The sequence below is a fragment of the Pogona vitticeps genome, chromosome 4, assembly GCF_051106095.1.
Source record: "Pogona vitticeps strain Pit_001003342236 chromosome 4, PviZW2.1, whole genome shotgun sequence".
NCBI classification, from domain to species: Eukaryota; Metazoa; Chordata; class Lepidosauria; order Squamata; family Agamidae; genus Pogona; species Pogona vitticeps.
Genome location: NC_135786.1, coordinates 73,274,347 through 73,296,658, shown reverse-complemented (window position 1 = coordinate 73,296,658; position 22,312 = coordinate 73,274,347). Strand labels below are relative to the sequence as shown.

Below are 22,312 nucleotides of genomic sequence, written 5' to 3'. Positions count from 1 at the left end.
CAATCTGATCAACCATATTTTTGCGAAGTTAGGCTAGAGATAATACAACTTACAGTCTTTTAACAATTCTGTCAGAAATTAATTAAAACTACGTAGGAATTGAGTCAGGTTCTATCCTCAACATGTTTGCCTACTGATAAGCAGCAGAAAAAATGTGAGCATTACATTTTGTACTTTCAGCTAATTAGGTATGATAAATACCACTACACATCCCTTCATGCTGCATTTTCTCCCAGTTTGTCTCCTCTACTCTTATTAACTATATGTGTAATCAATATTAGAATGCATTCAAATTTCAGGAAAGCAAATTAATGGATGGGATGCTCACTGCCTAGAGACCTAAGAGGTTATTTTTTTTGAGGGGGGGGGAACACCACATCAGAAGCAGCAGTAGTTAACAGTAGCATGTCACAGGGTGTGTATGTGGAAAAATGCAAGTATATTAATGTCCCTTTCAGAGAATAACAGAGAGATTCATCATATATTTTCCCATACCATGAGAAATAGTTTCTTACTTTTTTATTATATTTTTGAGGCTAAATTTGCATTCTTTGGAGCATTTTTAGGGAATTTTCTTCTTCAGCTTTAAAGCCTTTTCAAAAAATAGTTTTACATAGATTCAGCCCCAGAAGGAACTAAAAAGCAAAAAAGAAATAGGGCTTTAAAAAGATAGCAGTGAGCTGCTAGGAGTGAGGGTTTGTAATTAGCTTTATTTTGTTAAAAAATAATAATCATTTTTTCACACTTTAACTAATAGGCTTCGTCCATAAAAATAAAGATTACTCACACAATGTTTAACTAAAGTATATTCACACTATTTCCCACTCCTATATGGCTGTCTCAACCAGACTGTGCTGTTTCACAAAGTTCAGGATTTTATTGCCAGGGAGGGGAATGTTCTAGCAATTTTCTACACCCACATGTGCAATTAATCTTCTCTGATTTCAGCCACTCCTTGGCTAGAATCCATGGTATATTTAACACTGGACACAGTTTCAGAAGTGGATAATATACCCAGCCAGATTGTTTTCAAAGACAATGCATTGAGATAAATAGAACACTTTGATCTCTGGGGGATTCTGTAGAGGTATTCACCCAAATTTAGAAGTGACCTTCAATGAACTTTGCTACATTAGTGAAAACAGGCCATTGGGACTATGCTCACGTCATAAAAATGATATATAATGTATTTTTATTAAAATATGGAGCCTATAATTTATCTGTGCAATCATATCTCAAACCCCAAAAACTATGTATATTTGACAATCCATTATGGCTATAATTTTGCATTCGCGTATAGAGTCAGGTCTCCTGAAGTAATCTGAGGCCTCCTGACATAAATGTTCTATGTATGAAAACTCCATATAGATAAGTGGTTCCCAACATTGGATCCTCATTTGTTCTTGGATTAAAACTCCCAAAACCTTCACCATTAGCTGTACTAGCCAGGATTTCTGGGAGTTGTCGTTGAATAAATTCTAGGGAATTAAGGTTGGGGACCACTTATACAGAAAGTAATTTCCATTGTATCTATTTCATGCATCAAAGCATGTATGGGAAAGCCCAGTTGTGTTGTTTGAATGTTCTACATCGCCAAAAATGTGTAGAAGTATTCATATATTCAACTGAAATAGCATACAGTAAAAGAAGTTTAGGAGAAGAGCCTAAAATGAGAATCAGGATTTTTCCACTTTTTAGAGAGTTCTGCTATATTTCAATATTCCTCACTCTTAAAATGTAGAATAGTAGTAACTGGTCAAGGGGCTACTGAATTGTACATCCCCCATCACACACAGGAAAGTCAATGTTTCCTGGCCCAGGTTACTGAGCCAGCTCTTGAGTTCCTGGAAACCATGGCTTCCTTGAACATGTCCCAACATGTCAACGGTCCCACACACGTGGGTGGGCCACACGTTGGACCTGGTCTTTTCCACAATTGGAGCGAGTGTGGTCTGGTGGTGACCGACCTTGTGTTACTCCCCTTGTCATGGTCAGATCGCCATCTGGTAAAATGTAATGTCTCCGTGGCTCTCCCCCCTCGCAGGGAGCATGGACCTATTTCCATGGTCCGCCCTCAAAGGCTACTGGATCCGGTTGGATTCCAGGATGCCATGAGAGGTGTTACGGCTGACCTGGCTAGCGCTCCTGTCAAGGCTCTGGTTGACAGCTGGTCTATGGCTGCCACCAGGGCCATAGACATGATCGCACATAAACGCTCTCTCCGTCACAGAACCCGCCTGGCGCCCTGGTTTAACCAGGAGTTCCAAGCGCTGAAGCGACATAGGAGAAGGCTAGAGCGTAGGTGGAGGAAGAACCCGACAGATTATAATTGGATAGCTGTCAGGGTCACAACTAACCTTTACCTGTCTAAGGTAAAGGCTGCTTGTCGAACTTACTTCGCTAACCGGATAAGCAAAGCGTCCAACCAGCAGGCGGAGTTATTCCGTATAGTGTGTGACCTATCCGGAACTGGTCCAGGTGATAGGCCTCCCCCTAGTTTCTCACCTGACCAGTTTGCAGCCTTTTTTAAATCTAAAGTGCAGGCCATCCACCGGGACCTCTCTCCTTTTTTGAACACAGTGAGTCGAGCAGAGATGTCCAGCGCTCCGCCTTGCCCAGTAACTCTTGACACCTTTCAGCCTGTCACGCCTGATTCTGTGGCCAGGGTCCTTGACCGCTGTCGAGCCACCTCCTCCTCCCTTGACCCTTGCCCGGCCTGGCTAATCAAAGCAGCCAGGCCGATAACAACAGAATGGGCCACTGCAATAATAAATAGGTCTTTCCTTGAGGGCAGGTTTCCTTCTGCCCTCAAGGAAACACTCATTAGGCCCATAAGAAAGAAACCTAGTTTGGCGGCGGACGAAATTGGCAATTATAGGCCCGTCGCCAATGTTTCTTTCATGAGCAAAGTGGTGGAGAGGGTGGTGGCCGACCAGCTTCAAGCTCTCTTGGAAGAAACAGATGCCCTGGACCCATTTCAGGCGGGCTTCAGGCCGTGTCACAGAACAGAGATGGTATTGGTCGCCCTGTACGATGACCTCTTGAGGGAGGCTGACAGGGGAAAAACTTCTCTGTTAGTCCTTCACGACATCTCGGCGGCCTTTGATACCGTTGACCACGGTATCCTCCTGGGGAGGCTCTCCGAGCTGGGAATTGGTGGCCTGGTGCTTGCCTGGCTCTGCTCCTTCTTGGAGGACCGTCCCCAGAGAGTACAGCTTCAGGAGAGTGTCTCGGCCCCGTGGAGTCTCAATTGTGGGGTTCCACAGGGGTCGATTATCCCCCCAATGTTGTTTAATATCTTCATGAGGCCGCTAGGTGGGGTCATCAGGGGATGTGGGGCATCATGTTATCAGTACGCTGATGACACCCAGCTCTACATCTCCTTTTCATCTACTGCAGGTGATGCTGTCCTGTCCCTTCAGCGCTGCCTGGGGACTGTACTGGAATGGATGCAGGAGAATGGGCTGAGGCTGAATCCGGACAAGACGGAGGTCTTGAGGGTGGGTGCCCCCACTGTTGGCGGCTTGGATGACTCGTTTGGGGGGGGTGACCCTTGCCACAAAGAGTGGGGTTCGCAGTTTGGGGATCCATCTGGACCCGGCGCTCTCCATGGAGACCCAGGTGGCGTCGGTGGTCCGCACTGCCTTTTTTCACCTCTGGCGGATAGCCCGGCTGTGACCCTATCTCAATGTGGGAGTGCTCACCACCTTGGTCTATGCGCTCGTAATCTCAAGATTAGACCACTGTAATGCGCTCTACGTGGGGCTACCTTTGAGGCTGACGCGGAAACTCCAAGTGGTGCAGAATGCGGCGGCCAGACTCCTTAGCGGAGTGAGAAAATTCGATCATATTTCTTCTATTTTGGCCGCACTGCATTGGCTGCCCATTCGGTTCCGCATCGACTTCAAAGTTTTGATGCTTACGTTTAAAGCCCTAAACGGTTTAGGACCTCGATACTTGTCGGAACGCTTACTCCCACCCAGTTCTACCCATGTCACTTGCGCGAGTCAGGAGGGGAGGTTGAGGAGCCTGACGCCGAGGGAGGCCCGGAAGGAAAAAAAACAAGAAACTGGGCCTTCTCGGCGGTGGCTCCTCACCTCTGGAACAGCTTACCTCCTGAGATTCGCGCAGCTCCCTCACTGGGTATTTTCAAGAAACAACTGAAAACATGGATGTTTAGGCAGGCCTTTCCCCTTTCCAGTTAATTCCTAATTATTCTCTTTTCTTTTTCTACCACAGTATACCTTGTTTCTTGCTATCTTGGGGAAAAAAAATTATTTCTTTTTATTAATGCTAATTATGTTATGTGGTATGTTATATGTTTAATTGTTTTATAGAGTGTGTTGTAAGCCGCCTAGAGTGGTCACATTTGACCAGATAGGCGGGGTATAAATAAAATAAAATAAAATAAAATAAAAAAATAAATAAATAAATTGGAAGGAGATACAGACTGACTTAATTTTAGCAAGGTTTGCATCTTGCTAAAATTATTTTGTGAGCTAGATTGACAAGGAAGCAGTGATCCAGATTACAGGATTATTTCTGTCCAAGTTGGATGGATAATAAATTTATTTAATTTTCATTACTCACATTTATATCCTTCACTTCCTTGACTGAATTCAAAGCAGGTGCAATATTATGCAATAATATATATGCAGCATTTTAATTTGCATGTACAAAGGGGATTTTTTTAAAAACAGGACACTTTTCTACAGCAAAACTTTAATTTTAACTAAAAATTATATAAAATGCATTTGTGTTAATTTTCTTAACTAAGGATGAAAACACATGTAACATTTTAAAATGTAGCTCTCAGCATCATACAAAAAGGTAGTCATGTTAGGCTGTTTCAGTATGTTGACCAAATTAAAGGGAGAAAAAAGTAAGAGGGAAGCCAAATGTTGTGGCACGTTGAAGACTAACAGATTTGTTTCAGTACAGTATAGAATAGAATAGAATATTCAGTAGTATAAGCTTTTGTGGCCCATCCACCTCTTCAGACACAACACAGTACAAATCTAGCTTTATCCTGAGTTCATAACTAAAGGGCAAATGGACAGAAGTTCAAAGGCCTGACTGGCTTTTAAATTTAAAAAAATCACATTACTACTCATTTGTTTTTCTGATGCATTAACTGAAAGAATTAATGTAGAACACGCTTGGGAGGTCTTGAGAAACATCATAGGGGCCAGATTCACTCTCCATGGCTAATTTGTGAAACCTGACTTTTTAAAAATTCAGTGATGTAGTTATAGGGTTCAACAAAATGCATTTATATAGCAGCATTAAAATATTTTTGCGTGATTTCATCTGAAGACTCAAAATAAAAAAACATACAACACCATAAAGAACTGCTGCTCACCATCTTTTATGAGTGCATGAGGTAGAAGTAGGAAATGAATAATTTATAGTGAAATCACTCCTGTTTGACAAAAGCTGTCAAAATCCATCTTCCTTTTCTTCACTTTCACATTTATCACCAAGGCCAAGTGTCAAACTACACATACAAGGATAAAATCATGCTATTGTTTAAGTAATGACAAAAATGTCTTTTGACAGCCATATTGGTTATCTGATAGACAGTATTCCTCTCCTAAAGGACGTACCACTCTAGTATATCTCAAATTGTTATCATCATTCTGACATCCATGAACTGACAAAACAAATACTATAACAATTGGAAGAGGATCATCTCTTTTCAAAAAAATATATAAACCCACATTTCTTTGACACCAATGTACCCTAATTTTGATCCAAATAGCCTCATTAATCAAATGGGCAAAACGAAGATGTTCCTCAATGCTATTTAACATATATATGAGGTTGCTCGGGGGGGGGGGTGTCATCCAGGGATGTGGAGCTTTGTGTCACCAATATGCTGATGACACCCAGCTCTACATTTCCTTTTTTCCCCATCTGCAGTGGATGCCATTCCGTCCCTTGAGCACTGCCAGGAGACCGTCCTTCAATGGATGCAGTCAAATGGACTGAGGTTGAACCTGGGTAAGTCGGAGGTCTTGCGCGTGGGCGCTCTTGATGTCAGTGGTTTGGGGAACTCCCTCTCTTTTGGGGTAGTGACTCTCACCACAAAGAATGTGGTTCACAGTCTGGGGGTCTATCCTGACCCAGCGCTCAACACTCTGGCCCATGCACTCATAGTGGCAAGAATAGACTAATGCACTCTATGTGGGGCTTCCTTTGAAATTGATGCAGAAGCTTCAAATGGTCCAGAATACAGCAGCCAGGCTATTAACTGAGGTGAAAAAAATCCATCATATTTCCCCCACACTGGCCGCCTTGCGCTGGTTACCTATTCACTTCCACATCGATTTCAATGTGTTGACTATTACATATAAAGCCCTAAACCAGGGGTCTCAATCTCAATTTACCTGGGGGCCGCTGGAGGCAAAGTCTGGATGAGGCTGGGCCGCATCAGATTTTCCGCCAAGCAGAGCAAGAGCCTGAGGAAGCCGCCCAGGAATTTCCTTCGCCCAGCTGAGGCACCAAGGAGGAGGAGGAAGAGGGGCGCTTGAGCCCTCGTCGCTGGCCATGACCCCCTCCGGCTCCTTCTTCACTACTACCACCACCAGCAGCAGCAGCAGCAGCAGGATGAAGAAGCGGAGAAGGGAGGGAGCGCCAGCAACTGCCTAGCCAGGGGAGGAGGGCATGACATAAAATTTCAAAAAAACCTTCACAGAATTTGCCTTGCCAAAGGAGAAAAGCCCTCACCGGTACCCGCAAAATTAAACAGAACGGGGTGGGGCCCCCACTGGTGCACACACACGCATGCACACAAACACACACACACACACACACACACAGAGAGAGAGAGAGAGAGGTCTGGCAACCTTCCTCTGAGGGTCCCCCCTCAAAAAAAGGTGCATGCAACAGTAGCTACCCCCACCATGACAGGAGCAAACTTTGCAAGGCGAGCCCAGGCAGCCTCCAGAGTCGAGCAGGACGAAGAGGAGGAGGAGGAAGCACTGCCAGGTGCTGAAGCGGCCGCTGGCCGGGCTGGTGCTGGGAGTGCCGAGAGAGAAAGAGAGCCAGAGAGCCACTTCCCTGGAAGAGGCGGTGGCAGCAGCTGTTGTTGGTGGCTTGGAGGCACTCTTTGAGGACGGGCCAGGAGTGAGCTCTGCTCAGCAGCGGCTCAGGCACTTGGGGAAGAGGGCTGGCAGCACACCTCTCTCACCAGCTCTCCCCCAAGACAGTGCCTCTTGCACCCTCCATCCAGAACTGCAGCCTGGCAGCTGGCAGACAGGCAGGTTGCAGTTCTGGATGGAGGGTGCAAGACGCGCTGTCTTCGGAGAGAGCCAGCAAGCAAGGCAAGGCTTTGTTTGATTCTTGACAACAGAGGACGTGTGGGCACTTCGGGGGGGGGCAGGCAAGGCGAGGGCCACAAACTATAATCTGGCGGGCCGCAAATGGCCCCCGGGCCGCATGTTTGAGACCCCTGCCCTAAACAGTTTAGGCCCTCGATACTTGGCAGAGCGCCTTCTTCCACCGTTCTGCCCGTATCACCCATTCTAGTCAGGCTGGGCGGCTGAGGGGCCTAACGCTGACAGAGGTAAAATCGGACCTCCTCAATAGTGGCCCCTCGTCTCTGGAACAATTAACCAGTAGAGATCCGCTTGGCCCCCTCACTGTGGGCCTTTAAGACCAATTTGAAGACATGACTATATAGGCAAGCCTTCCCTACAACCATCACCTAGTCCAGTTTTCTTTTCCTTTTCTCTTTTCCATCTTGGAAATTCACTAATGAATTTCTGTCATTAAACTGAGTCGTATTTTTAGTACATTTATATTTTCATAGTTGTTTGTGTAAATGCCCAGAATAGACATGTTCTAGATAAATCTAATAAAATAAATAAATAAATAAATATTCTCATCCCTCAAGTTCACTGGATAAATCCAGGCTCAAGTATTATCAGAAAGTGAGACAATAATCTGTTTATTTCTTTCTCTACACTACTCCATCATTTTTGGGAGCGGGAAAGGGTGGACATTCGGGGAGGGGGGAAGGAAATGTATGAAATATTTATTGCAATATGAAACCTATACATATTTTACTGTTTTGGCAATGCAAAATGCTTTGTTCATAACTTAGTTATGATATAAAATGATACTATTTGTGAAATGTAAATATACAGAAGCCTTCATTTTGTAACAGCAAATTATGACTGAATCAAGAGACTGCTTCAAGCTGACATATACTATAGTATGTAAGCCATCTGAGAAGTAGGGAAAAGTTGAAAAAAGAAACCACATAATTTGTAGGAAGTAAAATAAAATGTATTACTTGGACAGAAACAGCCTTGCCTCCTTATTCTTTAGATCACAATATGAATTTTATTGAATGGCAATGTTTATTTTGAATATTACCAATCTGCATTCTCCTTTGGGCCTGCATTTGAAAAACGCAATGCTTCCCTCTCACTTAACTCTTGCTTTTTCAGTGAAAGGGAAAAAGATCTCTCTTCCCACTTGGCAACACTGTTTAGAAATAAAATATCTTCATCTTGCCCTCAGTAATCCTCTAGATACTTGCTAAGGAGCAAATTAGACATTATAGAGGCCAAGAGTTTGATTCCCCACTGTGCTTCCTGGGAAAAGAGCTTGCTTGTGTACCCTTGGGCAAGCTTCACAGTTGTACACAACCTCTAGCAGAAGGGACTGGTAAACCACTTCTGAGTACTCTACAGTTTCCATAAATCAGAATCAACATGACAGCACATAATCAATCAGTTATCAATCAGGAATGGAATACAATACCTGCAGGAAGTGCCTGTTTTTGTCTCATTTTATTTACATCTCCACTCAGGATCAACAAAAACAGTCCAACTGCTCTATAGCTGCATTATAATCCAATATATAGTGATAAAGATTTATAATAATTTAACTGTAATAAAAAGAGCAAGTAAAATGCATGTGTAGGAATGCCATCCTACTTAAATGAGTCTGCTATATGCAGCATCCAATATACACATGCAGTTAAAAACCAGCTGCATTTCCACCTAGAACATTATGTTACTGTTGAGGTACTAACAATGCACATGTATCAACAAGCACAGGCAACACTGCTATTAAAAGCTTCTTTTAAAAGCAAACAAATTAAAGGATTCTAGGGATGGAGTATCAGTTTTAAGAACACAGTACTGAGTCTGTAAACAGAGTGGAGGGAAAGGCTGGTTGTAATACACAAAAAAGAATTATTCTGGGGCAAATAACACTTAATTTAAAAAAAAACCCTTGGGATATATCATATATTCATAGTTCTGGAATAATTAAAATTCTGAATAGCTTTTCCAAAAAAATAAAAAGCAGGACAGCTCACTTCTAAGCAAGAGTTCAAAGTGGTTAAGTTGTCCGACAAGTAACTTAGAAAGCTGAGGCATAAGACTGAATCTCAAAGTTTAAAGGAATGTAGACTAACCCCCCCCCCAAAAAAAAACACTGCACTTTTGTTTATTTTTTCTGCCACCTTTCCAAGGTTCATGTCTGGAATGAGGATAAACAGTTCTTTCTCCTTTTTTCAAGTTGCAGCGTTCAGACTTTAAGAAAATAAAATATCAGACTCGCATTTCAGAGATTTTTTAAAAGAATGCATTTGATCTGACAGTATAAATTTTCAACTAGAGCTCTGAGAATCAGCAAGATGGATGGTGTGAGGCTCTCACAGATTAAAGTTCTTTGAGCCAGTATATTAAAAAAGCTGGCCCAGAACAGTTGCCTTAAGCAATATTTTTCCAAAGGAGGGGGGGTTCAGATGTGTTTAATGAAATTAAATTACTCTACTTTTTTCACATTTCTTTAATGACTGGCAAGCTAATAAAAACCTGAAGAAGATACCGTGCAATTCTGCCAGAAGTAATTGCTGTCAACATTGTAGGTACAATACACACAAGCCACATTCTAGTGACTGCTTGTATTTAGGCGTTCTCTTCTACCTGGGTTGTTCTGAGCCAAAGCAAGTCCATAAGCTATATAAAGAATAAATAACTCAGCCTCTTCTCTAAACTTTTGCTTGGACTATAAAGAACTTCACACGAGGTAGCGCCAAAAGAACTGGAGGCCAAAAAAAGCCACATTATTCATTCCTACATCTTCAATGACAGACCCCACAGCACTCCTTCAGTGACAGACCCCACAGCAATCCTAAAAATACAAAAAGGCTGAAAAACTTTGGGGAAAACCTCTGCAAGATGGGAAACCATTCTGCCATGTTTTGAAAGACCCCCCCCCTGCATACTTGTGGGCTTCTCACACACATCCCAGATTTTAAATATTTTAAAAATATTAGGGGTTTTTTTGATACTCAAGGGTGCAAGGAGCTTTTCCAGCAACTGGTGGTGAGCATCATACACAGAAGGATTCTGGAACGGCCACTGGATAATCCTCATAAGAAAAGGGTAGAAGGGAAGATGACAAGCTGTAAATCAATGAAAGACACTCTACCTATGAACAGTATCTCCACTCAGTCACATTGTGTAGTGCTCATAGCCAACAGCTTTTTTCTTACATCTAAAATTGACCCAGTTTATGAGCTCAGTTAGCTTGAACAGAAGGAAAAAGTCAAGAACTATCTCACTGGTTAGTGGCTTGTGGGGGGGTAAATGATATACACAAAAGAGTGAATGATTCAGATCTTTGTTGTGGCTTCAGGCTCATCTTCACAGAGCCAAGCGATGTAGTGTGAGCTATTTGTTTTTCCTTGGCAAGTATTTTAACAAACACTGTCGGAAGCCATTACTCTTCCCTGACATTACCTAATTGATTCGAGGTAGCAACCAAAAGCAACAATTACTATTTCCTGAGAGGGGTCATATTCTTCCTAGAGAGTACCTTGTACATCCATTTATTGTTTCTAACATGCACAATTTTCCAATGGCTATTTCACCACCCTTTTCTTCCAAATTCTGGAGTAAGAGAGATTTTATTTGCCCCTAAATGTTAATGTTGCATATTTCTACAGGAATCAGCATAGGAAGATTAAATGGCTGCATCCTCCCTGGTTGTTTCAGAGCATTTAAAATATAATAATAATAGAGCTGCAGAGCTGGAAGGGACCCTATGGATCATGAGTCCCATCCCTGTCAAGGAGGCACAGTGGGGAATTCAACTCTCAACTTCTGGCTCCATAGCCAGATGCCTAAGCCACTCCAGCAGTAATTTGGCCAGGGTCCCTTTGAGCTTCTGGCAAGTGAAAAGTCATCATAGTCACACAGGACTGTGCACCTGCACAAACGCCTTACCCTTGTGCAAGCAATGATCTTCATGAACAAAATCAACCCTCTGCTGGCCAATGGCAACATCCGGACAAGAGCCATCATCTAACATCTCTATGCTGGTGGGACTTTCCATTTAGCAGAAGCTCAAGAGGACACTTTGCCTGTGTCCCACGGTTAGAAATTGGAGACTCTTCCTGGACTACAAGATAAAATTCATTACAGGGCCACTAAATTCTAAAATACAGTGGTGCCCTGCAAGACAATGTTAATTCCTTCCATGAAAATCGCTGTTTTGCGAAAACATCGTCTTGCAAAATGCGGTTCCCAATTGGAATGCATTGAAATCGATTTAATGCATTCCAATGTGGAAAAATCGTTGTTGTTTTGCAAAAATCGCCCATAGGAAAACCATTTTGCGAAGCGCAGATCAGCTGTCAAAATCGCCATCTTGTGAAAAACAGTCTCGAAAACACCTGTTTTGCAAGTCACTGACCTAGCTGTCAAAATCATCATCTTGAAAAACGGTCCCAAAAAAACCGTCTTGTGAAGCACAGACCAAAACATCGTCCAGAGAAAATCGCCCATAGGAAACACCGTTTTGCAAAGCGCTATAGCGATCGCAAAAACTCATCATCTAGCAAATAAACCCTTTTGCGAGGTAATCGTCTAGTGGGGCACCACTGTAAGGGTTAGTGTTCAGATGCTAGCTCAAATTCATGCCCTTTTGTGTGAGGCCAAAAATCTCTAAGAGTACTTGCTAGATATCATAACTTTAACATCTCTTAGGAGTACTGCACTTCTAGCTGCAGACTGAGCTTCAATTCCAAACATGGAGGAACAGAGGCAGCTTGGAAAGGTTCATTCCAAGGTTTAGGCTGCATTCCTATGCACACTTACTCATGGCACTAGGAATATGACTAAACATAAATGGGACATAATTCCAAGGAAACAAATTGCAGTGTATATGAGGCTTGAAACTATTTCAGGAAAGTTAGGTGCTGAAGTAACATGTACATACCATGCAAACAAATGCATTTACATGTTATTTTAAGTTTCATTTATTCCTACTTTTGAATTGAAACATGCATTTATACTGCTAGGGTTTAAACATCTGCATACATGAATACAACCTTTTATTTTCTAGATATTTTCCACTCTCTTGACTCTTATATAGCAATCTTAAACCTAACGATCTTCCAATTAAGATATAATTGTGTATCACATGTATGTGTATCACATATAATTAAAATAAACCCAATCCCTGTGCAATGTCTTTGATTCTATGAATGAATATAAATTCTTTGAGTTGAAATCGAAGTTATAATCTTTGAGTTATAATCTTTTATATGAGGAAACAGGTTCATGGAAAGGTGTATTAGTAAGGTAGTACTACTTATATATTTAGCTAGACTGGCATTAACTATCTGGAAACATCAATTTACAAGCAGTGGTTAAAAGGGTACAGTATGCTAATAAGAACAGAAGCCATATGCAGATATTATATCAAATCAGTAACTCTACCTTACTTAGTTTTAAGATGGCAGATGGTCTGCCTCAGCTTAACAATGAAAAAAAAGCACAAATGAGAAATGGCAGTGTTTTTAAAAATACATTCTTGAAAACACTCTGCTCTTGGCATTCAATGACTCTGGATGACTGTTTTGACAGGTCAAATACTGTATATGATATAACACTGATTCTAAAAGACAATGCAAGATCAACTCCAACAGAGCTTTTGAGTATTCTTAATATCCCGAAGAAGAAGCCAGAATTGAACTGCTGGACAATGTACTTCTTAAGTAAGGCAGAATATTTGTGACTGACTTTATCACTGGAATGTACTTCAGAAAATATAAGAAACGTATAGAAGGAAATGGAGACAAAGCACACCTTCCCCCAGAAATTGACACATTTGTGAGGACTGTGGTGCATTTCAAAGACATAAAATAAACAGAAAACAAAGTGTTGTTAACTTGCACATCACAATAGGCACACATTAGCAACACCTGAAAGAAAATGAGAGCAACTTTTAAAAAAACCCTTAAGCTGACTGAATAGCTCAGTACAGTGGTCCCCAACCTTGGGCCTCCAGATGTTCTTGGACCAGAACTCCCAGAAGCCTTCACCACCTTTGCTGGCCAGGATTTCTGGGAGTTGAAGTCCAAGAACATCTGGAGGTCCAAGGTTGGGGACCACTGGCTCAGTAGTTTAGGTATCTCGCCGCAGAGACAGAGGTTGGGAGCTGGATTCCACTCTGTGTCTCTTGCAAGTAGAGCCAGCCTCTGTGCCCTTGGACAAGTTGCACAGTCCCAGGGCACCCACAGAAGAAGAGAACGGCAAATCTCTGCTGGGCATTCTCTACCTGGAAAATCAGAATTGATTTGATGGTACATTATCATCACCATCCATCATTATAATTTTAAAAACTTAATTTCTCATTTATTTGTATGATCTGTTTGCACTAAAGTACGGTATGATGCAGCCAAACTTTAAAAATTAATAACTGTTTAAATAAATGGCTAAAAATTAAAAAGGAAGAAAGCAAGAGGGACAGAGTCCTTTTCTGAGGTTAAGAAGAAGAGATGCAATAAAGATTAAGAAATCAGATCCTTTTAAAAGGAATTCAGGAATGCCTGAATTCTGGTAAAAAATACTTTGGCACTTCTTACCCACTATTAAAAAAACACACAAAACACTCAGTCAAGCCACACTGGGCAGGATCAGAACCTCACAGCCAACAACACACACATTCGATCCCTGAAATCATTTTCCTGAAATAGAAGAGTACATACATTTCTCAAATTTCATATCAAGCCATTGCATAGCTCAAGAACTGCAGGGAAGAACAGGGTACCAAAGCTGTTCTGAAGGTTGGGGGAGGCAGTAAGAGAAGACTTTAAAAAAAGAAGAAAAAATAAGATTCTCATTTCATTTCCAATCTAAGCTTACAAGCACTGTCCCCTCCTCACATCTTTTAATAACATTTTTAACAGGGCTGCTTATCTAGACGTCCTTACTTTGTCAAATTAAGATGCAGTGCTTTGGATTAGTGAGACTCCTTAAGTTCAGCATGACTTCATGGTTGGCTCAGAGTTCAACGTCTCGATGGCAGCCAGCCAGCCACACAACCACCAGAATTTCTGCCTCCCTCCCCCATCCCCTCACTGTTTCAATACTAAACTAGCTCATTTCTTCTTTCCTGGAGGCAAAAAAAGCATCATATGATTTAAAGGGTAAACACCATGACTACAAATTAAAAGCTAAAGCACCTGTTTGACACACACACAAACACAACACTAATGCTTTTATCAGAGCTTAAAGCAGCACCCAACTCAGAGGTTTCAAATCAGTTCAGAAACTAAAATACTGTTCCACTCAACTGCAGAACTAGTTAAATAAGAAGCAAAACCACCTTTTAAAAAGTTTGGAAAACAACTTAGGCTTTAACTTTTCAGTTTTAAAATATGGTAGAGGAGGTTGCATGACCGCTGGGCTCTCTGGCCTACCAAGCTGCTGCTTTGAAAAACGGCAATGGTACAAAATGTTGCTTTTGACGCATACACGTGAAAACAATGAAAGGAATCTGGTACATAAAGCCATGCAAACAAAAACCACACAGACACAATTTCCTTTGTTACAACCTTTACAACTTCACCACTTTTGGAATAAAGAATGAGTTAAAAGATGGAGAACAGGCTTCAGACAGTTTTGAAACGAAACATTTCTCTAGATCAGGTTTGGACAGAAACCACATTGTTGACCCACCTTGATAGTAGTGAAGTGATCTTTTTGCTGCTCTGGACTTCTTAATAATGTGTTACAGAGGACTATCCAGCAGCATACAAAGGATACATTAGGGCAGTGGTTCTTAACCTTTGTTACTCAGGTGTTTTTGAACTGCAACTCCCAGAAACCTCAGCCAGCAGAGCTGATGGTGAAGGCTTCTGGGAGTTGCAGTCCAAAAACATCTGAGTAACAAAGGTTAAGAACCAGTGCATTAGGGCACACTTGCCACACTATTGTTAACAGTAAAGACCCTCCCCCCTTCCTTTTCTTCTTTTCCTTCAGGTACAGGTGGAATACAGTCCATTTTGCTATTTGGCTACAGTATCATGTACTAGGCATCCAGAACAGAATGGAGTCTCCGCCTCAGAATGGAAGATCAGATCCATAGTAGGTGTTTTAGTCACAGGGGGCTGTGGCAGGAGTCTACAATGAAGGTACTTGAAGTATTACCCACACCCATATGCAGTGTTGCTCCAGCTAGACGAGAACAACTCCCGGCACAAACGATAAATGAACTTAATGTTGTCCATGGAGGAGGATCTAGCACTGCTGGGGTTTAGGCTGCCCAACACCATGCTGATGTGGTTGGATATACTAGAAAGACGTATGTGGCAAGGGCCTGTGCATCCTGGATATTTTCAGATGCTGGTCAGGAGGTACGGTTACAGGACATTAAGACCAGCCTTTAGGAATGGCTGTGGTAGCAGCAGTGTGGTGGAAGGCTGTCAGGGGCAATGCCCTCCCCAGCCACATTTAGTGGCAATTTTATGCATAGCAGCAGATCTGCCATGAGGGAGATGGGTATTTTGTCCTACTTCTGGAAGGCGATAGCCCCCTTTTCTCTGGAGGGGGCATGGGGGGGAACAGCCAGCTCAGGAGGGCTGCCAGAGTCCCCACAGTAGAAAACAAAGGGTCTCTCCCCACCCTAGTGGATTCATGCCTGGTAGGTGCGTATCTCCTTTTGGTTACCAACTCCACAATTACTGAGCAACATGGTGGGTATCAGATGACAGGCAGGTCATCCAATATGGATCTGCTCCTTATGCTGTGCCAATGCTATACTGCTGCAGCCAATACAGGCAGTGATCTTTTTTAGCCACTACATATCCTTCTACAGTAAAGTCATCAAGATGTATGTTTCAGCTGATGGGATGGGGAAGCAGTTTTTTCTCTCTTGGTCTTGCAAACCACATTGTTCACTCTGCGTGATGGCAATGGAGGGATCTTGTTGATCTCCGGACCCCTCAATACCTTGATACAGAGGACTATTCTCCCTCCAGCATTTGTTCTTCAGAGCTTCCAATAGGCATCACAAAGACACAAAGGCAATGGACTAAGTAGAAACTTGCCTGGAGAGTGCAACGCAATGCGGTTTTATTCCCAGCACTATTCAATTTTACATAGTTAGTTCCACTTTTTAGAGCGCAGCAATGTAGGTTTGCAGACAACAATCCTATGTTTCATCGTAATTAAATCCAGAAGATGGTCAGTCCCTGAGCAAGGATCTACCCTGGACACTGTTTGAGCCTAGTCAATAAACAAGAACAGATACACAACATGGAGCATGTGTTGACGTTTCAACTGTTTTAGAATAAGTGTGTTCTTAATATTGTAACCCAGTGGTTCCCAAGCATTTTGGACTTGCAGTTCCCTTAATTTACAGGCCACTAGCCACAGCTCCCCTTGCTCAGAGGGACCATAGAGGTGAGGGAAAGAGAGGCAGGCACATGGGCTCCACTTCCAGTTCCTGTCCCGTGCCTTTTCCAATGGTACCCCGGCTCAGATCCCAGGCACCCCATGGAGACATGGCTGTAACCACACTTAATTCACGGAAACAGAATGTCACTAGCTGGGTGGTTCAAGATCTGTCTGTATTCTGTTTGTGCCAGCCTCAGCTCATATCCATGCTCACAGATTTGTACAGGCTGGTAGCCTTACAAAATTCTGCTGTGTGTGTCCTCCTGATATGGATTGGCTGCAAAAGCACAGTATGCATGCTTTTGTTCATTTGATCTTAATGTCTGCAAGCCCAGTTTGATGTGTTGGATGAATTTACAAACAGGTGCACATACTGACAGGAATTTAACCATACTATATGAACTAACCTAGTTTTGACATGCCTTGATAAAGTGTTGCCTCAGATATGGTTGTCTTTGAACAGATAAGAACCAGTAATATTCTCTTACTACTCAGGACCAAGTGACTTATTATTAAGGAATTCTACATTCCAAATGCTCTTTTATGTAATACTTCTTCTATTGAATTCAGTCAGAATTCTTCCATTTAATTCCGTGCAGAAAACTGTTCCTCTTTGTTTTTCATCTGATACAATTTTTTCTCTTTTGGGGGGGTATTTTTTTTCTCCCAGAAGGAGAATTCATTCATTTTTCAAAAATATAGGTAAGAAATAATTTCCAAAGCCTCTCATATCGTGCGCTTTTGTTACTTCCATGTGTGGCTTGTCCCCTTGTTATTATTCTAATAAATTTATAAATTTCTGATTGGAATTAACTGATTTGGACCTGGATATTCCTCTGTCGTACCAACTCACAGTCTGGGATACTCAGCAGCAGCTTCAGCCCATTTGTAGTAAGTTTCTCAGCCCAATTTCATCCCTAATTTAATTAGTTATCCATTCAAAATTGAAAATTATACTACTAATAGCCTTACTCATAGTACCATATAAAGTAAAACTTATTACAAGTTTATAGTTGGTGGGTGGAGCAGGGTGGTGAGTCATATACTTGCTGAATGCAAATGCTGAACTTTGAAGAGGATTACTAACACATTTCAGAAAAACAGCTCCCTAATTCATTCTGCTTCCAAATTTTGGTTAACCAAGGGCTAAATTTATACCAAAAAAACAAATGTGCTTTTGTATTTCTAATGCATAGAAGTAACTCCAAGATCAGTCTGATTCTGCAACATTCATCTCTGAAAATAGGGAAATAATTGTTTAGTGGCTTCAAGTACCATTAGGAGAAAACAAGTTTATGTACACGACATGCCAGGGAGCATAATGTCCAGTCAACACTGGACTTGATGGAGTTTTGGAAAATCCACATCTTGACCTGGCTGTTCTGTTTCCAGATGGGTGGAAATCGTCACAACTACTCATTACCCACCATGGCCATACAGAATAGGCAGTTTAAAAACTGCAGGTAAATCTCAATTAAAATGAAGGAATTAAGTGTCGTATAGGCATAAAGCATGCATTTGTATTACACCTGGAGAGAACCCTGCATGTCAATGTATCAAGAGTAGGCCATTTCAGATAGATCAAGGCCAACTGGGATGGGGTAGGGTTGAAAAAAATTACCAGAAAGAATGAATGTTGCTACCTTTCCTGAGTCTAGGTTTGGAGAAGACTGGAGGCTCCCCGCACTTTCACTTTACTCTAAAATCACTGTTCCTGGAGAATTCAATGAGTGGAAAATCACTTTCTTTTATCGCCTGTGGGAGCAGCCATGGACCACAAAAAAGGCATTGGAAAGTCACACGTGTCCCTCTCAGGCAGTACTTTGCCTACCACTAATATAGATAAAAGTGAGTTAATATTGAGTTAAATGGGCCCATGATCTGGGTCTGTCTAAAGAAGTCCTGCTTCCATTCCACATTTTAATTTTAAAAAAGAGGTTTATATGCACATCTTTGGATGTGTGATTTCACACAGTTTCAAAACCTGTGTTTGATCCCTTCAGTAACTGTATTCTCAGTGTTGTTAGCTTTACAAACTACCTTTTAATGTTGCAAACCAGCTTGGGTTCTTTTTTAAGGAGAAAAGTAAAAAAATAAAAGGTAAAAAAATAAAAAATAAAAATAAAAGGTAAAAATATTTTAAATACATTAAATTAAAAAAGAAATTGCACATCTGCATACACGGATGGAGGCACAAACGAGGGGGGGAAGGAAAACTAATCAAGGGACAGCAAGGGGATGGTGAATGGGAGAAAAGGTGAAGGAACAGGCAGAGGTAAATCCACAGGCTTGGATCCTGAGTTCCATGGAGGCTCTGCGGAACAGCGGAGTATCTATAAAAAACAGAGCAACAAAAGCCACACCAGACTGGGTTCCATTTTAAACTGCAATAAGGCTTGACATCACAGTACATAATTGGAGATGCTACGGATCTAATCTGCTTTTTCCAACAGGGTAGTTGTGGCCCCAGTGTGTGATGGGGGGGGGGGAAAGGGGCTCAAGTCAAGGGTACAGCCTCGTGGCGCAGTGGTTAAACCGCTGTACTGCAGCCAAAACTGTGCTCACGACCTGGGGTTCAATCCCAGGTAGCCGGCTCAAGGTTGACTCAGCCTTCTATCCTTCCGAGGTTGGTAAAATGAGTACCCAGCTCGCTGGGGGGGGGGGCAATGTGTAGCCTGCATAATTAACTTGTAAACCGCCCAGAGAGTGCTTGAAGTGCTATGGAGCGGTATACAAGCAGCATGCTTTGCTTTTGCTTTGCTTTGTTTTTTACCTCTTTGGGAGTGGCCACCCTCAACAAGGAGGCCTGTGAAGAATGGTGGCATGGGTATAAGTTCCTGTGCCAGAAAACAGAAAAAAGAAGGGTGAGTTGGGGTGGGGGGCTTGCTGCATTAGGAGTATGTGAAGACTCCAAGTCCTAATCCAGAGGTGTCAAACTCAAATTCATCGGGGGCCGCATCAGCAGTTTGGTCCCCATCAAAGGGCCGGTTGTATCTGTACTGATGGCCTTGCAAGGACCCCATCCGGCTTGGTGGGAAAAGGAAGGAAGAGAAAGTGTGTGTGTGTGTGTGTGTGTGTGTGTGTGTGTGTGTGTGTGTGTGTGTGTGTGTGTGTGTGTGTGTGTGTGTGTGTGTGTGTGAAGGAAGAGAAAGTGCCTGTGTGTGAGAGAGAGAGAAAGAGAGATACAGGAAGAGAACGTGTGTGTGTGTGTGTGTGTGTGTGTGTGTGTGTGTGAAGAGAAAGTGCCTGTGTGTGTGTGTGTGTGAGAAAGAGAGATACAGGAAGAGAACGTGTGTGTATGTGTGTGTGTGTGTGTGTGTGTGTGTGTGTGTGTGTGTGTGAGAAGAAAGAGAAAGTGCCTGTGTGTGAGAGAGAGAGAAAGAGAGATACAGGAAGAGAACGTGTGTGTGTGTGTGTGTGTGTGTGTGTGTGTGTGTGTGTGTGAAGAGAAAATGCCTGTGTGTGTGTGTGTGTGAGAAAGAGAGATACAGGAAGAGAACGTGTGTGTATGTGTGTGTGTGTGTGTGTGTGTGTGTGTGTGTGTGTGTGTGTGTGTGTGAAGGAAGAGAAAGTGCCGGGGTCTCTGTGTGTGTGTGTGTGTTTCTGTGTGTGAGAGAGATACAGGAAGGAAGAGAACGTGTGTGTGTGTGTGTGTGTGTGTGTGTGTGTGTGTGTGTGTGTGTGTGTGTGTGAAGGAAGAGAAAGTGCCGGGTTCTGTGTGTGTGAGAGAGAAAGAGAGAGAGAGAGAGAGAGAGACAGAGAGAGTTACAGGAAGGAAGAGAACGCGTATGTGTGTGTGAAGGAAGGGAAAGTGCCGGGGTCTCTGTGTGTGTGTGTGTGTGTGTGTGTGTGAGAGAGAGAGAGAGAGAGAGAGACAGAGAGAGACATTCCCACCCCACTTCCCTTCAACCTCCCTGTGGGGGCGGAAAAGCTGCTGCCAAGGAATGTCGCCCGCTGGCCCCTCACAGAAATCAGGCCTTTTTCAAGCAAGAGAGAGAACGGAACGTCCGGGAAGGGAAGGGAGCAACCAGCCAGCCCTCCCGCCCTCCCTTCTCTCCGCGGCTGGGTCGAACGGCCGCCTCCGACGTTACCCAACCGGGCCGGCGCATCGCTCCGCGTTCCCTCTTCTCTCCCTCTCCTCACGGCCGCGCTGGCCGCTGCCTCCCGCGTCCCCCCAGCATCTCCTCCCTCCGCCTCAGAGCCCGGCCAGGAACTCCCACCGCTCCCCTTCCCTTCCCTTCCCCTTGGGGGCAACAGAGGCGGCGCGGAGCCCCCTCCTCGCGCGGCCTTGGGAACGGCTCTCGCCTCAGGCCGAGAGCGAGCGAGGAACAGGCACGGGAGGGAGGGAGGGGGAGCGGGGGGCGGAGGGAGAGGAAAGGAGTGACAGCGCCACAGCCAATCGGAAGGAGGACGTAGCCTTGTTAACTTGAGCCATTTTTTCAATGAATTTACTCCGTGCAGGCACGGAGTAAATTCATTGAAAAAAAAGGGGGGGAGGCTGCAAGGCTGGCGGCGGCTCCGCGGGCCATCAGACGAGGTCTGGCGGGCCGGATTTGGCCCGCGGGCCTTGTTTTTGACACCTGTGTCCTAATCAAATGTCTATTGTAATAGAAGGTGGACATATCAAACAGATGACAGATAGTTGAAAGTAATAGTTAAATTGCCCTGTCGAGCCACAATTGAATCAACAATTTTTGCATCAAGTTCAAAGTGAATTTTAAAGACGTTATTCAAGAAGCTTTCACTGGCAAATGCATATTGCTATTTTAGTTTTTAATCCACCTTCTCCACCCAACAGTATCTATTTGGTACTACAAGCGGCAGAGCTCTGTAAACAGGGTGTAACTTCTTACAATTTAATCCGATTGCTTGGGTTTCCCAACAGAATTAGGAGATTAGCGAGTCAGTCTGCACCATCAAAAAAATGCTGTCCCTAAAAAGGGGAAGGAAAGAGAATAAGCTACTTAGCACCACCTGATCTACAAAGTTATACAAGCCTAGTGTATCAACAGGTCACTTCTCCTCCAAAAGCAGTTCTTCCATCACTCTCTGTTTACAAAGTCAAGTTTTCTTTGCTTCCTTCCCCTCCACATAATACAAATTACCACACAGCCTACACAAACAGTCTCAGAATGCAGATGGTCAGCATCTGAAAGAAATCAAAACTTCACTGGCTTGAGCCTTATTTTCTCAAAGCTTTTAGCAAGTATCTTTCTGCCAACAGAATGTATGACTGCATGACGGTAGAGACAACTAGTGCCCAGGCCTGGGTGTTCCAGACAGGGAGAACAGAAGCTGTTCAACATGATTACAAGAGGACATTTCAAAGTGGGACTCCCATTTGCACACAGAAAGACGCTACCAGTTTTGACCACAGGAAAAAAAGACTTCTGGAGAGATGTGAAATTTAAAATCTATTTCTATTATTAGCTCGTTTATTCCCCCAAGATTAATGCCAAATACCCCAATACAGTATAATCATCTCAAATTACCCTTTAGATTACATCCCAGAGTAATATTTAATTCATGACTCAGTCTTAATACTGGCAAAGTAATAATCACGAATGTTCATAATCAATCTTCCCTTACAAATTCCAAAT

At 43.0% G+C, this 22,312-nt stretch overlaps 1 protein-coding gene across 20 annotated transcripts in view; it reads right to left on the bottom strand.

Moving 5' to 3' along the window:
- FGGY (FGGY carbohydrate kinase domain containing) overlaps positions 1-22,312 on the bottom strand; it is a 224,458-nt gene that overhangs the window by 166,208 nt on the left and 35,938 nt on the right. The window contains exon 1 of one of the 20 annotated variants that reach the window (XM_072997705.2): positions 21,566-21,574. The exons of the other annotated variants lie outside the window; for them this stretch is intronic. The gene's annotated coding sequence lies outside the window, so the exon portion shown is untranslated. Of the gene's footprint in view, positions 1-21,565; positions 21,575-22,312 lie in introns of those variants that run through there. 20 annotated transcript variants of the gene reach the window in all.